Consider the following 13,743-nt stretch of genomic DNA (forward strand, 5'->3'; position numbering starts at 1 on the left):
ATATATAGTTCATATATACAGTTCTTCCTCTAGCATTCTCCTCAGTAAATAAATTGTCCTTTCAGGGACTCACGCCAAAGCCAAGGTGGTGGTTGTGTGTTCTCTTGACACACCCTCCATGTCTAACCTAGCAGATAGGTTGCCTATTCTGCCTCCAAAATATATCCCAGACCCATACACCTTTCTGTCTCCTGGTCTAAGCCACTATCATCTTGCTTCAGGACAGAAAATGTCCTCCCAGCCGATCTCTCATCCCTGCTTACTTTCTGCGCTCAGGTCTACGTGGCACCCAGAGCTACTGCTTCAGCATGGAAGAGATCTTAGAATGTTCCTCAAGTGATTTCCTATTGCACAGAGGACATCCAATCTGAACTTCTTATTTTGACCTCAGGCCCCTACATGACCTGGCCCCAACCCCTCTCTGACATCATTTTGTCTTTCTTGCCCCTGTGAACTCTGCTCCAGCCACACTGTTTTTCTTCATGTTCTCTGAATACACCAAAGTTGTCCTGTCTTGGAGCCTTTATAGTTTTCATTCTCTTTACCTAGAAAGGTTCTACCTGGGCCACCATGTTTGGCTTCTTTGGATCGTTTCAGAATAATCCAAAGAGAGCTCTCCTAATGGAAGTCTCCCCACCCCCTTGTACTCTGCCAAAGTACCCTTTCAAGTGCCTTCATCGCTCTTGCCCTTTGTTTATCCATCTTTCTGTGAGCCCTGCCCTCCAGTTGATGCCTCCTAGAATGTAAGCTCTACACATATGACGATCTCGCCAATCATGCTCATTGCTTCACTGCAGTTTATACTAAGCACACAGAACATGGCTAATAAAACTTAATGCAGATTTGAGATAGCACCTTTCAAATTATACCCATCCCTGCAGCCCTTCCCTGCATGGGAGAGCTCAGCCACTCTTATATGGAAAACAGATTTAAGCAACAGCTTCCAAAAACAGGTCATTTTATAAACTACAAGGAAAGAAAATACACTAGATATAGTTCCAAGAAATAGACAGGAAAGTGTACAGGAAGCATGGTATGAAAGGATGATTAGAGTCACTATTCTGAATACAGCAGGGGAGAAAAAACAATCACCAGGTCCTCACTCCATTTGAGAGTAACATCAAGAACATCCAGCTACTTCTCTGGGTGCTTTAAAAAGAAAAGTTTGGAAAATAATCCTCAGAAAGTTTTGAGTTCATATTAACATTATTTATTACAAGACCCAGAAAAATGTTTTGCAGATCAACAGGCCCAAACACACCAGTGCCAACTTAGGCTGGGATTCATTTGACTAGCACTGTATGAGACTGCTAGGGTGTTAGGGTGAACAGCTTCAAAGGTGAAATTCATCCAAAGGAAGCAAGGAGAATGTTTACCATCCAGGGTAAATGAAAACTGAAGAGAATACAAAGTTATTCTCTATGCTTAAAGGTGTCAAAGGCATTTACTAAGCAATGTACAGTTGATGGCCATTTGGTTATCACAGTGTAAAAAGAAATGCCCAAGGTGACACAAAGTCAAACAAAGAAACTCAGAAATTTCTGCTTTAATCTAACTAGGAAGGTGGAACCGTCCTATTCTCAACAGTGGTCCCAACAATGACCACCAAGATGAAGGACAACAAAGGTTTCTTGTCCAGAAGTTGGCCACACTACCACTCCCCTCACACAGTGCTGTCCACTGAGCATTCGGGGAAGAGCCCTCTGTGCCAGCCACACTAAGGCTTCTGTGAGCCACTGGCAGCTGAGTGATAAAGTCACTTGTAAACAGCCTCAAACTGGCTGTGAAGGTTATTTCGGCTTTAAAATATATGAAACAAGATTCTCCACCAGGGCTACTAAAAGTTATAGACCTAGAAGTGGATCTAAATCAGGATTCAGATTGTGGATGTGGCCAAGCACATCTCTGAGCTCAGAGTTAGGGGTACCATGGAATTAACTGGGGCTTTGAGGACAATCCTGGGCCAAATTACAGCCCTGCCATTTATCAAATTTGTGGCTTTGCCCAGTTCCTGAATGTCACCACAATCTCAGTAGAAGGGGCTTTCTCTACAGCAAGCAGGATTCTTAGCACATCACCTATGTTATCTCATATAAGCCTCACAACAATCCTGAACTCACCTAATCTGTACTTTGTAAATGAAGAAACTAAGGCAGAGAGGTTATGTATGTGACTTGTATCTGCACCTACTTTCTTCCTAGTCCCATTTTCCGACCACCACTAACTGCTTGTTTTCTTGAACCTGCTTTAATAATGAATATTTCTGGAGCAGTCCACAGCTTTAAAACATTTGTTCAAGTTAGCAATATCCTTAAAAATTTAAATGTTCATACACTTGACCCAGCAATTTCTTTCCAGTGAAATAATCACTAATGCAGAAAAACAAAACAAAACAAAACAAAAAACTGTAGCACAACATTTTGTCACAGCATTGTTTCAAAAACTAAAAATTTGGACACAAGCTCAGATGGTGAGCACTACAAAATCAGTTTAAATAATATATGGGGCATCCATGCAATTAAGGTTCAGTGGAGGCATAAAAAGAATGTGGCGATTGTTATGTACTAACCTGGAAAGGTGTCAGAATGTATAAAAAGAAAGAAGCCAAAGAATATACAGGTTATAGAATGGTCTTGTTTTTATAAAAATAAATAAATAATAATTGTATTACACATTGTAGTTAGACAGAAAAAAGTCTCAAAGAGTAAAACTAAACAAGTCCTGCTGTTATTTCTAGACATCTTGCTTCTCATTGCATATTTTTTATACTTTATTTTTATAATGAGCATTTATTAATTTTTAAATCAGAAAAAATAAAGACACGTATTATTATCCTGTTCTACATTGTCTCTCATTTGGTCCATAATGACCCTGTGAGACTATAAAGCAGGAGAAATTAAGGTTCAGAGGAAGGTAAGTGACTTAGTTAAGCTTTCCAGCTGCCAAAGGATCACATCAGTAATCTGATCCAGGGTATATGACACAGTCTCTATGACCTTGAATGAAACTTCTAAAGAGAGCAGCAGTCCACCTTGATTCGTACAAAGTCGCAATGCATCTTTACCTGTAAAAACGCATAAGAGTTCTGTGGTTACACCAAAAGAAAGATGTAAAAGAGTTGGAGAAGATTCAGAGAGAACAAACCAAAACTGTCAGTGGATGGTGTGACTTCTATGCAGGGAACAGATAGAGGGAGCTTGTTTTTTGTTGTTTGTTTTTTTGTTTTTTAATGACTATATTCAAAAACCAAGAAGAAACAGAAGCATAGATCAGAAATTTGTTTTCTAAGACCCTGGACTCTAATATGTGAGGGCATGATTTAAAGTTTGAAAACAACTACCTTTGGGTTCAATGCAAGGTAGGTACTATCTGTAAAAATCATTACATCAAATTTGACCCAAGGTGAAAGTAGAAATAATTGACATTTATATCAGTTCATAAAAGATAGCTCAATAACGTGAATCTGGAGGCCTACAGCCAAGTGTGACCTGCCACAAAACAAGCCCGAGAGTGACTGCACACGTAGAATGTGAGGCCAGAGACTCAGGCATGATTCTACACCATGTTTTTTATTAGCTTTTCATTCCTTTTCTCTTCCCAGAGAGCAAGAAAACTTTTCTAGTATTTTAAAGCATGTACTTTTGGTTTAGATTTCTTTCTTTAAAATAGATCATTTGTAGCTATTTGAATTTGTATTTGTGTCCTTGCTGGGGACAGCATCCTACATTAGCCTTCTTAGTGCTGATCTCTCCCCTTTGTTGTAGTCAACAAATCTTGTGGCCTTCAGTTCTTTTGCTCTTGGATACAATTATGAATTAATTGTATTTTCCAAAATTACTCTAATAGTAACATATCAGAGTTAACAATTTCATCATCCAAAAGACTCAGGTTATATTGTACATTCAGCATCTGTTTTTGTTTTTGTTTTTGTTTTTGTTTGTTAATAGTGACAAAGTTTATTCAAGAAAGTAAAGGTGAAGAGTAGAGGAGAAACTGACTCTGCAGAGCAAGCTTGGGCCAATAAAGAGAAAAATGGTAAAAATAAAGGTAAAACTACATTCTGCAGCTCGGAAACATAGTGCAGTCTATAGTGGAAAATTACGGTGGCCAGCATTTGGTTTTTCATTTTGTTTGTTTGTTTGTTTGTTTTTTTAAGGTGCTAGGTGTTTAAACCCAGGGCTTTTGTACTGAGTGACATCCCAGTCCCTTTTTTATTTTTATTTTGAGACAGACAGAATCTTACTAAGTTGCTAAATTGCCAAGGCTGCTAGAACTTGGGATCCTCATGCCTCAGCTTCCCAGAGTGCTGGGGTTACCCAGTATTTATTTATTTAAACATAATCTCCTCTTGGTTAAATACATGTATTCCAAAAACTGTCTGAGAAAATGAAAAAGTGAAAATAAAGTGTTTGTGAATGGGGAGGAGAGGAGGGGGTGAAGAGAGGGCAGGGACAAGGGGAAAAAATGAGAACCAAGACCTGTCATGTAAAGGTACAAGATCCCAGTAATGAATGTAACTGTATTGTATACCTAGAATGTACCAATAAACTCAATAAAAAGAAAAGAAAAAAATAACAAAAACTGTGTCTAGAATTTTCCTTTACTGGTTATATTCTGTATTTATTAACAAAATGAATTATATGTTAGAATATGCTAGTATAGTATGTACTTATATTAGCATACTATAATAAATTATTACAGATACAGAGATGTAACTGGTGAGGTCCTGAAAAAAGCATAAGCTCATCACTATTTCCTTGCCCACAGCCCTCAATATGTTATTTCTTATGTGTATTTTATCAAAGTTAAGTTTTGAATGCATTAGGAGTGTGCAAAAGTGTTACCTCCACCCTACATTACAGATTCCACATTTTTTAACAGCTATATTCACTACATGGCTTCCAAAAGAACATGTTCCCCAGTATGCCAGAAAGTGAGAAAATGACTCAGAAATAGAAAGACTTCTGTGAAATAAAGCAGGAATCTTTAATAAGAAAATTTACATTTAAAAATATCTTTCTATACTAAACTAACTCTAAAGTTTATGTGGAAAGAGTCTACAAGAAAGGTGAAGTTCTATGCAGAAACAAAAGACCCAGAACAATAAAGCTGACACTGTTCAACTTCAAAACTTCCTATTAAGTTGCAGTAATTAAGACAGTGTAGTGTTGGTGAAAGAATATAGACAAACAGATCAGTGGAACAGAAGAGAGACTCAAGACATAGTCCTGCACAAATATAACTGGCTAATCTTCAAAGAAACAATGGTGAGTCAATTGAGAAAAGTTAATCTTTTCAACAAATGGTGCTGGAACAACTGCAAACAATTAACTAGATACAGACCTTATATGTTTCACAAAAAAAAAAAAACTACTCAGAAGGAATCATAGACATAACTGAAAACACAAAGCTATAAAACTCCTAGAAGCTAATATAGGTGAAAATCTAGATGACCTTGGGTAGAGCGTTGACTTTGCAGATACACCAAAAGCATCCACTAAAGAAATAATTGATAAGCCAGATTTAATTAAAATTAAAACCTTCTGCTGTGCAAAAGATACTTTCAAGGGAATGAAAAGAAAAATCATAGGCTGGAAGAAAATATTTGCAAAAGTCATATCTGATGAAGGATTATTATACAAAAAATAACTTGTAAAACTCAAAAGTAAGTAAACAACCTTATTTAAAAATGAGCCAAAAAAATGTGAACAGATATCTCACCAAAAATGGCAATAAGTACATGAAAAAATGCTCAATATAATATGTCATTAGGTAATTGCAAATTAAAGTAACAATCAGATACCACCATATCCTTATCAGAATGAAAAAAAAATCTAGAACACTGACAATACCAAATGCTAGTGAGGGTGTGGAGCAAAAGGACCTCTCCTTGCTGATAGCAAGGCCACTTTAAAAGGCAGTTTGATGGTTTGCTAAAAGCTAAACATACTCTTACCATAAAACTCTGCAGTTGTGTTCCCTGGTATTTACCCAAATGAGTTCAAACAAAAACCTGTGTGCACACATTTACAACAGCTTTATTCATAACTGCCAAAACTTGGAAGCAAACAAGATGTTCTTCAGTAGGTGAATGGATAAACTATGATACATCCTGACAATGGGACACTATTCAGTACTTAAAAGAAAAGTGCTATCAAGTCATAAAAAGATATGAAGAAAACTTTTAATGTATTTTACTAAGTGAAAGAAGCTAGTCTGAAAATACTATATGGATCCAATTATACGGCACTCTGAAAAAGGCAAAATTATAGAGACAATAAAAAAAGATCAGTAGTTGCCAGAGGTTGGGAGGAGGGATGGGTGAAGAGGTAGAGCCCAAAGGAGTTTTAGGGCAGTGACACTATTCTACACAATGCCATGGTGGTGGGTACAGGTCACTTATACATTTGTCAAAATGCATGGAAAATAGAACACTAAGAGTCAATCCTTAATTAAACTATGGATCTTGGGGGTGACAATATTGTGCCAATGTAAGTTCACTGATTGCGACATATGCATCACTCTAGATGTCAGTCAGGAGAGTTCTCACTGGAGAGCATGAGGAATCTGAAGCCCTCTAGAAGTGATGGTAATAGAGAAAGACGTGGAAGCAAAGAGAAGGCACTATCGACCTCTCAGGCCCTCAGCACTGCCTCCTCGCTGGGCCCTACACTGCTCAGAACATAGAGAAGTGAGGCTGGAGGGGCTGTGCCCCCTCAGCCCTGGAGCTGTGGGATAGTCATTCCATGGGGTATTCTTTTGCCAAGGTGGAGCAGAAGTTCTGAGCCTCTCTCAACTCTCTTGCAACATGAAAGGGATTGAGACAATCCAAAAGCCTCTCTTCCAAATGGGCAACCAATGAGGACTCACAGAACTGGCTAGTGTCAAAGTGACCCACATCAGGGACTACAGAATGGACATGCCAGACCAGGACTGGATAGAGAATATGGAAAAGAATCAGGGCATCCGCAGAGCCAGCAAGGACAAACTCGGAGCCCAGTCAGCAAAAAGAAGTCCACCAGCTCTGGATCAAGCCATGAGTTATGTCAGCTGCAGACTGCAGCAAATCCCAGTGACAAAGTGAATAATTCACAAGTCCAAGGAGGTGACAACACAAGGACCATCACCTGAATGAGAGAATTTAATTCTGGGATTTGACCTAACAAAGATCAACCTAGCAGAACAGTTTGAAGAGTTAGGTTTCATTGGCAAGTTTAGGTCCCTTCCTCCTCTTCCTCCTCTCCCCCGACAATGCATGGAGCCATCATAAAAAAATGAAAGGAAATAAAAGAAATCTACTCTTTTCTTCATTACGTATTTGTGAGATTTGATGTAATTTCTACTCTGCTTCAGGGGTTATTACTACTACAATCCTTGTAAAGGGGAAACCAAATGTAAAGGGGAATCCTTGTAAAATAGAGAAACCAAACATGCCAAAAAAGTTATGGTATGATCTTACTACAGTAATGAAGCTATGTACAGTAAACATGGGGCCCACAGGAGTGGGAGAATTTAACTATGTACAGTCATTTTATGTTGCTATATAATAACATTACTGCAAATTTAGCGGCTTAAACCTGTACATATGTACTGTCTCCTCATTTCAATGGCTCAAGAACCAAGGCGTGGTTCATCTGGGTCCTCTGTAAGGTTCAATCAAGGTGTTTGCCAGGGCTGGGTCATCATGTAAAGGTTTGGCTGTGCAAGGATAACTTCTGGGCATATGTGATGGCTTTGAGTGTTCAGTTTCCTGTTGAGAGTTGGGCAGAGGTCATCAGCCACATACCACAAGCAGTTCCTTGCCACAAGGGCCTTCCAACATGGCTGCTTTCTTTATCAAAACAGGCAAGGAATATAGTTTCTCAGCAAAACAGACATTGCAGTCTTATGCAACATGACCATGGAAGTGACATCCGATCACCTTTGTCACATTTTATGGGTTAGAAGCAAGTCATGGGTCCTGCCCTCACTCAAGGGTGTGAATACTAAGAGGTCTGTCCGCCATACACTGTGAGGTGGGTGGCTGGGAGAGAACCTGCTAGATGTCACTTCTCAGAGGAGAGACACACTGAGCCAGCTGGTAAAGAAGGTTAAGGACCAGGAATCGGTTGGCAATCCCAGAACCTCACCAGTGTCCAGGATTATAGGAGGCAACAATAAAGGTCTGTAGATGACAATACTGACATCAAAACATCAGACATAATGATTAAAAATGCGCAAGCACCAGGGCGTTTGGTGACAGCTAAAGCCTACTCACCCCAATAAGAAAAAAGACAATGTTTTACATAGGACAGAAACAGGAAAAATAATTGACAAATCTCATCTCAGTAGCAGTAAGAACATTAAAGACCTTCCTAGAAAGGCAGAGGCCACTGCATTAACGTCTCAGCAAGCCTCACCAGGGAAGTGTACTGAACATCAAGGGCACTGAAAGGACGGGAGATGATCTAATGCAGGAAGCTCCCCAAATACTATATTTACACAAAATGATAAATGGGATTCAAGAAAGGAGAAACCAGCTACTGCTAATGACTAGGGAAATAAATATCAGAACTTCCTACTGCAGTAACATCTTTCATCTAGGATCCTAAAAAGCTTTGAGAGTAATTAAATTTGGGTGCTACATAAAAGTAGACCCTTTTTAGGCAAAAAATATGGATTTTATGCCCTTCGACAAATGTAGCACCTAAGTCCTTCACAGAGAATGAAACAAAAGCTGGATACTATTTTCTTTGGAAGAGTATTTTATAATTGTTTCTACAGTTTTTAATTCATTAGTAGCTGAGTCTCAGGAAACGCAGGAATGTGGCCACATTTCTTTCTGCACACTGGAAAAAGGCAGCAGTTTTTGCCCAGGTGGACTGGACAAGGTGGATGTTAGAACCCATCCTAGCATGGGTGACAGACAGCACACACCCGCTCCAGATCACAGGTGGGCAGAAAAGAGACTTCAGCCTGGTCTGTAGAAGGCATAGTTGCAGATTCTCCGAGGAAGGTACCTGAGTAAGGCTGTGACTCTACAGCTAGAAACAGATTTGGGCAAAAGTCAGTTGTGACGATGACTTACTAAAGTACAACAGAGAGACAGCTAAGGAGGGTGGGCATTCTCACACAAAGTGACAAAACCGTCAGGATGTTGAGTGACAGCTAAATCTACCAGAGGTCAGTAGAGTTGATGGCTCACACTTCCCATCAGATGGCTTAACAGGATTCTGCATGATTCTAAGTACATGAAATGGGTACAAAACCACATGACTGGGAAACAAATGAGTTAGCATTGTATCGCAGTATGACAACTGCTTGGTATATTTGAAAATAACTTTCTATGAAAGGCATCAGCAGCAGGTGGACAGGGCCAGCAAGCTTTCTGTAAAATTGCTCTGGATATGAGAAAATGACACTAAAAACGTAAATCACCTAGCAGGTCTCAAGCCCTTTTCTGTTTTTGAAATACTATTGTTGGAGTGCGTCTGCATCTTGAAGGCTGTCTTAGAATATTATGTCTATGCCAGAAACAAGTTCCCTTTTGGTTATCCTGATGTGGGCATCCACTCCTGGTTGGTGAGCTCAGCATGCCCAGATCCTGCCTTACCATTTGTGTAAAATGAGGTTCCTTGTGGCAATGGATTCACTTTCAACCCAGGTGTGTCTGTGGGAAGTCTGAGTCTTACGGAGACGTTAATTAACACTCTCACTGGGACATGTATTGGTTCAGACAAGAAGTTTCATCTCCAAACCCAACTCTCACTTGCTCCCTTCCATTTTTTCTGTTTCTCCTTCAAGATGTGTGAATCATTTTGCTGCTTCCGCAGTAGAACATGGAAACAGCTTTCAGTTTCCAGTTTTCCATCCAACAGAACAAGTCCGTGACAAAAGCATAAAGTTCTTTGACCATAACTCTGCTCAGAACAGGGCTGTGCCACATATGCACAAAAGCCTGTGATCTTCTGAGCTTGAGTGACAGTTGACATTACATATAAGGAGGATTGAAAATATTGGCAGTAAAGAGATACCATTTATTCACTTTTTCCTACTAGAAGAAATTACCTTTGAGCTTGTAAACTAATATAACTTGAAGGAATATTACTGGAGATTCAATAGGCAGAGGATTATGAATGAGGGAAGATGCTGAGCAACCGTTCAACAAATGCCCCGCACTTGATCTATTGATAGGGGTGGTTCTGACTGGGCATCCAATACACGAGACAAGGAAAGCAAAGTTTCCAGACCAGTCACTCTTATATTCAACCCCAGGCCCGTGCCTGTCTCCAAAGTGTGCAAGTTGTAATTTCCCTACAAAATCTACCTTCCATTGAAAATTTCTCCAGGGTTCTTGTCTCTGAGTAATCCACCTCCCTCCTTCCTTACTCACTATTTCATCTGTACCCACCTGAAGGCATTCATGCTGGGATCTACTCTCTAGGAACGTCTATACCTGTCATATCTTCTTTCTATCACAAGTAACTTCTGGGCCCTAGCACTGTGCTGTACACATAGTAAGTGGTCAGTAAAAACCTTGGAAAGTGAGTGAACTGGCATTTAATACTTTTAAAAATATACCTATCTACCCTCTGACCCTCTCCAGACCCCACTGTGGAGCATGGCTTTTGTTCTCAGGAGGGCTGCCATGTTGCTAATTTTTTTTTATTATATTGTGGCATTATTCCTAGAAATGAGATATACCCAAATGTTAGCCCAATCACAGATTTTAAAAATAGGATATTTGGTGACAGCTATTTATTGAAATAGATCTATCTGGGCCATGGTCATTCATATCAAGCTTTTAATGATCTTATGCCTCTTTCCAGTGTGCAATATTCTACATGCACTGTTGTCTAACTCTTGAATAACAGAAACTGAGCTTATTTTCTCGATGTTATTGTTACCTCCACATACTGCTCAGTAAGCATCTCTGCCCACACCACAGTATACCATTATATTTTAACACAGTTAGATATGGAGCTCTCCATTCCAAGGAATCCTTTTAGGCAATACCTGCTGAGTTAGGTCAGCAGACTCAACACACACCTTTACCTGCTTGGATTCATCTGAGCCATGGAGTTTATTTTCCCCTACCTAGAATTGCAATTTTTTTTTTCAGAAAGAAAAACATCTGAACTGATTGGTTTGGAAGCAAAGACTGCAATGAGGATTCTGTTTGTTAAACACCCTAATAGGCAGCCTTGTACATTGAAGTCAACTTCCATACCCAGGAGGGTTTTTTTTTTTTTTTTTTTTTTTTTTTTTAAGCAAAGACTGCAATGAGGATTCTGTTTGTTAAACCCCCTAATAGGCAGCCTTGTACATTGAAGTCAACTTCCATACCCAGGGGGGTTTTTTTTTTTTTTTTTTTTTTTTGCTCCTTCCTCTATAAGAATCCATTTACTCTGGTTGATTTACAGAAGGTTACTGTGGTTTTTCCAGGAAACTACTGCCTGCCAAGGGAGCCAGATTTTCTTGGATACAGAATTAAGGAGCATTTGTACAGAAACAGACATGAGTAACAGCATATAAGCCACCCTAACATCCTAACGACTGTACCTGGGCCTTCCCAGCAACAGCTAAGTGTGGCCCGCTAGGTTTGCTGGGTGTGGGCAGAATAGGAGCCATAATATATAGTTCTTTTTGTCTTGGCAATGAGGCTGGCACTCTGGGCAGAATCTACTCTAAAGGAAATGGACAAGAGACAATAAAGCCATTCAAACGCACTAGCAATTTCTTCCAGTGGGGAATCTTCAATTTCTAAACTGATATAAAATTTGAAACTACCCTATTTGCAGTGGAGGGAAATTTGATTTTTCTAGAAGATGTTACATTTTACAACATATTTCAGTCGTCTGTTCCCGACAAGATGTATTGTACTGCATTGCCTGATTATTGAGAAGTTGGGGGGAGGGCATCCTCTCATAAGAATAATAAACACACAGTATAATTGATTGACTTCGTTCAATCAGCTGTTAACTCTCTGGGCTTAAGTACTTACACAAACTTTCATCACTGCAGTGCTACTGTTCACTGGCTCCACTCATTTTATTTCTGACAATGTGTCTTTGTCAGTCAATTTAAAAGTGGAGTTTCTAGCAGCAAACCTTACACCCTTCAAAAATTAAAGTCAAAATATCCTGGAAGGATCACCTATAAAAAGCAAAATTTCATTGTTAACACAAGGTCAGTATTTTTCGGGGTTGGCACAATCCGACTCGGAGGTTTAAAAAAAGAAGAAGAAGAAAGAAGGAGGTGCAAGTTTCTTGTTTTATGAGGCCGAATTTCAGGTAAACTCCTATGAAAGTCCTGCTCTGCTCTTCTGAATTCTAGAGAGTGGAAGAGCCCCCTGCTGGCTGAAGGAGAAAGAGCTCTGAAGAGACTCAATGGCGGTCGTTTTGGGAGTTGGATTCCACCATTCGTCCATTCTTGCACTGATACTCGTTAGGACTTGCTTTGTGCCAGGCACGGTTCCGGGCTCTGAGCATAAGACATTTAACAGCATAGACAAGGTCTTTGCTTTATCGGAGTTTACAATGAAAAGAGGAAAACAAAATAATATAACTAAAACATGATGCCAAGTAGAGATGGTTTCATCAGAAGAGCTGAATCGCAACCTAGCAAGAGGAAACAGAGAACGAGAGGAGGGTGCTATTTTCTATAGTCAGACCTTTGAAGGAAGGTGGAAAGGAAGATTTGTGAGAGTAGCGTCCACGGAGGGGCGGAGCAAGTGGGGGAGACGAGGGGCACCTAAGACCGGGGCGGCTGCAAGATGAGGTGCACAGAGCTAGGAGCCCAGGGACACACAGCCTCACATGGCGGGAGGATTGAACAGGAAATTAACTAAATCTACTTTGCATCTCAAATAGGCCATTTTGTGTGCAACAGAGAGTGTTCACTGCCAGGGAAATCTGAGAGCCCACTGTTGATGTGGCATTTCAAACAAGTCACCAATAAATTTCAACAATGAGGTTCAAGGAAGAGCAAGATGTGGTCTCTGCCCTCAGAGAGCTTTCAGTTAACTTGGGGAATTACGACAGACTCACTGCAATTTAAACTTACAAGAGATAGGAGGCAGTGAGTGGTTGATAAGCCTTGTGTGCAGGAGCGGTAATGGTGAAAATGAAGACGATGTCCCCAGCAACCAGGCACGAGCTCCAGGTACCATAGCTTAATGGTTAAGAGCAAAAGCCCTAGAGCCAGGCTGTTGTGGTTCATAATTCTGGTAGTAGTGCTTACTAGCTGTGTGACCTTAGGCATGATATTAGCCTCTCTCTGCCTCAGTTTTTTTGTCTGGAATGGGTCTAATAATACTGCCTGACTTATGGGATTGTTATAAGGAATAAACATATTAATGTTATACTGTATGAAGTATGTAGATCAGTTCTGGGTACTTTACAAATACTATATAAATGTCTCTAAGTTCACACTGTCTATTACTGCAGTAGTCAAGGTGTGATGGGGTAATAACTTCAACAAGTACCAGTTGTGGAAATAGAAATAAAGGGTGACATGTATTTCTGACAAATGAACTCGGAAAGGTTAATGACAGACAATAAAAAAGTGAATGAAGCCAGGCATGGTAATGCATATCTGCCTGAGCACTTTAGGAGGTTCAGGCGGGGAATCACAAGTTTGAGACCCACCTGGGCAAATTAGGAGACCCTGTCTCAGCATTTAAAATTTTAAAAAGGGCTGAGGACACAGCTCAACACAAAGTCTCTGGGTTCACTGTCTGGTACAAAAAAAAAAAAAAAAGAA

General features: G+C 39.8%; 1 long non-coding RNA gene across 3 annotated transcripts in view; it reads right to left on the reverse strand.

Annotated features, from left to right (window-relative positions):
- The window catches only part of LOC104864961, a 152,929-nt gene that overhangs the window by 91,439 nt on the left and 47,747 nt on the right, over nucleotides 1-13,743 (reverse strand). Inside the window, exon 3 of one of the 3 annotated variants that reach the window (XR_781025.2) lies at nucleotides 2,951-3,064. The exons of the other annotated variants lie outside the window; for them this stretch is intronic. This is a non-coding gene — a long non-coding RNA (uncharacterized LOC104864961). Of the gene's footprint in view, nucleotides 1-2,950; nucleotides 3,065-13,743 lie in introns of those variants that run through there. 3 annotated transcript variants of the gene reach the window in all.

Source organism: Fukomys damarensis, unplaced genomic scaffold (assembly GCF_012274545.1).
Source record: "Fukomys damarensis isolate Sample0158 unplaced genomic scaffold, DMR_v1.0_HiC HiC_scaffold_4, whole genome shotgun sequence".
Lineage (NCBI taxonomy): Eukaryota > Metazoa > Chordata > Mammalia > Rodentia > Bathyergidae > Fukomys > Fukomys damarensis.